Below are 4645 nucleotides of genomic sequence, written 5' to 3' on the forward strand. Positions count from 1 at the left end.
ACAGTATGGAGGTTCCTCAAAAATTAAAAATGGGAATACCATATGCTCCAGTAACTCCACCACTGGGTATTTACCCAAAGAAAATAAAAACACCAATTCAAAAAGATATAAGCACCCTATAATTATTGCAGCATTCTTTACAGTAGCCAAAATATGGAAGCAACCCAGGTGTCCATCGATAGATGAATGGATAAAGAAGAAGTGGTATATGTAAACAATGGAATATTATTCAGCCATAAAAAAGAATGAGATCTTGCCATTTGCAACAACATGGATGGATCTAGAGGTTATTATGCTAACTGAAATAAGTCAGAGAAAGACAAATACCATATGACTTCACTTATATGTGGAATCTAAAAAACAAAACAAATGAATAAACAAACAAAAAGCAGAAACGTAGCCATAAATACAGAGAACAAACTGATGGTTGCCAGAGGGGAGAAGGGTGGGTGACAGGCAAAATGAATGAAGGGGAGTGGGAGTACAGGCTTCCACTTATGGAATGAATAAGTCATGAGGATGAAAGGCACAGCATAGGGAATATAGTCAATGATACTGTAATTGCATTGTATGTTGACAGATGGTAGCTATGTTTGTGGAGAGCATTGCAAAACATATAGACTTGTCGAATCACTATGCTGTACACCTGAATCCAACATAACATCATATATCAAGACTTTATTTTGAAGAAAAATAAAATATATAAAAAATCTTTTAAACTAAATATCCAATTTCATAACTCACAAGTTCTACTTTCCACCAAACACTAGAACACAAACAATTCAGCCAAGCTCTTTACCATTTTATAATAAGGACCTGTTTTCCTCCAGTTCCAATAATGTGTTCCTCATTTCCATCTGAGATTTCACCAATGGCCTTTAATGTCCATATTCCTACCAATATTCTATTCATGATTCTTTAGGTCTTTTTTAAGAAGATGGAGCTTTCTCTTCAGCCCTCCTCTTCTTTCTGAGCCCTTACCAGAATCTCCCTTAATATCCATATTTTTGGGCATGCACCTCCAAACCTTTTCAGCCCCTATCATTATCTAGTTCCAAAGTTACTTCACAGGTTTAGGTATTTGTTACAGCAGTACTTATCAAAATCTGTCTTAGTTAGCTCAGGCTGCCATAATAAAATGCTATAGACTGAGCGGCTTATATCATAGACATTTAGTTTTCATAGTTCTGGAGGTTGGGAAGTCCCATGTCAAAGTGCCAGCTAATTTGACTCCCGGTGAGAGCTCTCTTTCTGGCTTACAGAGAGCCACCTTCTCATTGTTCTCACTTGGTCATTCCTTAGTGTATGCACCTGGGATGGGGGTGGGGTGGGGTCGAAGGTTAGGGGGAACAAAGGAGAATCTTTCTCTTCTTCTAACTTCACTAATCTCACTATGAGAGCCACACCCTCGTGATATAACCTAGGCTGAATTATCTCCCCAAGGCTCCATTTTTAAACACCATCCCACTGGGTGTTAGGACTTCAATATATGAATTTTAAGGGAGATATTCAGTCCACAACACCTTATAATCTTTTTTTTTTCCTCTGTAAGGTTGGTAGTTATGTCTTTTTGTTGGTGATGTTAGTAATTTTTGTCTTCTCTCTTTTTTTGCTTGATTAGGCTGGCTAAAGATTTGTCAATTTTGTTAATCTTTTCAATGAAGCAACTTTCTATTTTGTTGATTTTTCCCTATTGTTTCTCTATTCTCTATTTCATTTATTTCCCTCCTAATGCTTGCTTTGAATTTAGTTTGCTCTTGTTTTTCTCATACCTTAAGGTGGAATGTTAGGTTATTGATTTGAGATTTTTTCTTCTTTTTTAATATGGGCAATTATAGCTATAAAGTTCTTTCTTGACACTATTTTCACTGTATCCCTAAGATTTGGCATGCTGTGCTTTCATGTTCATTCATCTCAAGTATTTTCTAATTTCTTTTGTGATTTCTTCTTTGACCCTGTGATTATTTATGATTGTGTTTAATTTCCATTTGTAAACTTGTCCCATTTTCTTCCATTATTAATACCTAATTTCATTCACTGTAGTTGGATAGCATACTTCACATGATTTCAATCTTTTGAAATTTATTGGCACTTGTTTTATGGCCTAACATATGTTCTACCCTGGTAAAAGTTTCACATGTACTTGAGAAGTATGTGTACTCTGTAGTTGTTGAATGGAGGGTTCTCTAAGTTCTTGTTAGTTGAATTATAGTGTTGCTCAAGTTCTCTATCTGCTTGATGACTTTTTGTCTAGTTCTTTCATTACGTAAAGTGAGATATCGAAATCTCCAACTATTATTGTTGAATTGACCATTTTTCTCTTCAATTCTGATACTTTTTGCTTCATGAATTTGATATATATATATATATATATATATTTATAGTTTTATCTTCTTGATGAATTAACTCTATTATTATCAAATGTCCTTCTTAGTATCTAGTAATAATTTCTGTCCTAAGGTCTACTTTGTCTGATTAGGGGAGCCATCCTAGGTCTCTTCTGGTTATTGTTTACCTAGTAAATCTTTTCCCATACTTTTACTTTAGACTTCTTTGTACCTTTGAATCTAAAGTGTGTCTCTTATAGACAGCATATAGTTAGGTTTGGAGTTTTTTTGTTTTGCTTTGTTTTGATTTAATCTATCCTGCAAATTTCTGCCCTTCAATTCAATCCCTTTTCATATAATGAAATTACTGATAAGGTTATGCTTACATTTGCCATTTTTCTATTTGTTTTCTACAGGTCTTTTTTTTAATCCTTTCTCCATTACTACTTTTGTTTTAAAAGAATATTTTCTAGTGAGCTATTTTAATTTCCTTATTATTGCTCTTACTATATATTTTTTAAAGATTTATTTATGTATTTTAGAGAGGAAGGAAGGGCAGAGGGAGAGAATCTTCAAGCAGACCCCTCACTGAGCATGGAGCCCAGCTCGGGGCTCAATTTCACCACTCGTGAGATCATGACCTGAGCCAAAACCAAGAGTCAGCACTTTAAATGTGAGCCAACCATGTGCCCCTCTTACTATATGTTTTGAATCATTTTCTTAGTGGTTGCTATGAGGGTTCAATTAATACCTTAATTCATAACAATCTAGTTCAGATTAATTTAATTGTAATAGTATGCAAAAACTTTGTTCCTCTATGACTCCTCTCCCCTTATTTGTGCTGTTATTATCATGTAAATTACATCTTTATAGATTGTATGCCTATCAACACAGAAAATATAAAGAATGCTTTACACATTTATAAGTTATCCTGGCACAGGGGCCATGCTAGTCTTTTTTGTATTGTTCCAATTTTAGTATATACATTGCCAAATTGAGCACAACATGATCTAATATTGGCATTAAAAACTACTCTGGCTTCAGTGTGAAAAATGAATTAAAGAGGAGGCCAGTCCGGAGGTGAGAAGAAACAGATAGGAAATGCTGAAATATATCAGGTAAAAGATAATAGTGGTCTCACCTAGAGTTCAGTACTAGAACACTGGAGAAGAGATGTAGACAACACATTTGAAATATATTAAGAAGATAATATTAACTAGCCTTGGCAACTGGATGTAGAGTTGAGCAAAAGGAAAGAGTCAAAATGACAAATTCTCTGTATCATGCAACTGAGAGAATTATGGTGCTATTCACAGAGAAAGATAACGTTGAAATAGATGCTTTGGGAAAAAATACAATGAGCTCAATTTTAGACTTTTTAAATTTATGGTGCTTGTAGGATAATTAAATGAAAATAGGAGATGTTCAGTAAAGATGGGATATGTAGGTTTGAAACTTAAATGAGCAATGTGAGCTGTGAATAAAGATTTGAAAGTCATTAATATGTAGATAGGAATGAAAGTCTTAAGAGTTTATTAAATGTCCAATAAGAATATATAAAGTGATAATAGAAAAGGACCAAGGATGGAATCCTAAGGAATAGTAATATTTTGAGTTTGAGGAAATGAAGACTATTCATCACAAGAAAGTGAGAATAACTTTAGAAGTATCAAGAAAACCAGAAAAGTGTGTTGTCATGGAAGTTGAAAGAAGAGAATATTTTAAGAATTGAGATGTCACATAAAATACGGAATGCATTGTTTTCATTGGATTTAGCAATAAGGAAAACCATTAATTGCAGCACTGTGGTGAAGATAGCTGTGGATTCTTTACTACTCCTCCCACCAAGGGATAAAATCAATCCCCCTCCTCTTGAAGCCCTATGGGGCTTGTATTGACCAATAAAATGTGGCAGAAGTCAGATTGTCTAACTTCTGAGAGTGGACAGCTTCTACTTTCACAAACTTAAAACGCTCCCTCTTAAAACGCAACTTTCATGCTGTGGGAAGCCCACATATGGAGGAGACAAGAGAAGAAGGACTCACTTCCAGCTAAGCTCCTAACAAAGAGCCAACACCACCTGCCGACCACGTGAATGAGACACAGTGTATGTTTCAGTCCAGTCAAGCCTCCAGATGCCCACAGCACCAGCCCATGCCATGCAGAAAAAATTATCCACTCAAGCCTAGGCAATAATGTCACATAGCGGATTTCTCTTTTAATGGTTAGAGTCTCAAAATATGCCCAATCAATTGCAAGGGTGATTTTAGGTAGTCTATTTATACTTTCTGAGCTTCAGTGTTCACATCTGTAAAATG

At 35.0% G+C, this 4645-nt stretch overlaps 1 non-coding gene across 1 annotated transcript; it reads right to left on the bottom strand.

Annotated features, from left to right (window-relative positions):
* Positions 1-3222: 3222 nt before the first annotated feature.
* Positions 3223-3325, bottom strand: LOC117801237. The gene has a single exon (XR_004623765.1). It is a non-coding gene; the product is annotated as a U6 spliceosomal RNA (small nuclear RNA).
* Positions 3326-4645: the final 1320 nt, after the last annotated feature.

The sequence above is a fragment of the Ailuropoda melanoleuca genome, chromosome 2 (genome assembly GCF_002007445.2).
Source record: "Ailuropoda melanoleuca isolate Jingjing chromosome 2, ASM200744v2, whole genome shotgun sequence".
Classification (NCBI taxonomy): domain Eukaryota; kingdom Metazoa; phylum Chordata; class Mammalia; order Carnivora; family Ursidae; genus Ailuropoda; species Ailuropoda melanoleuca.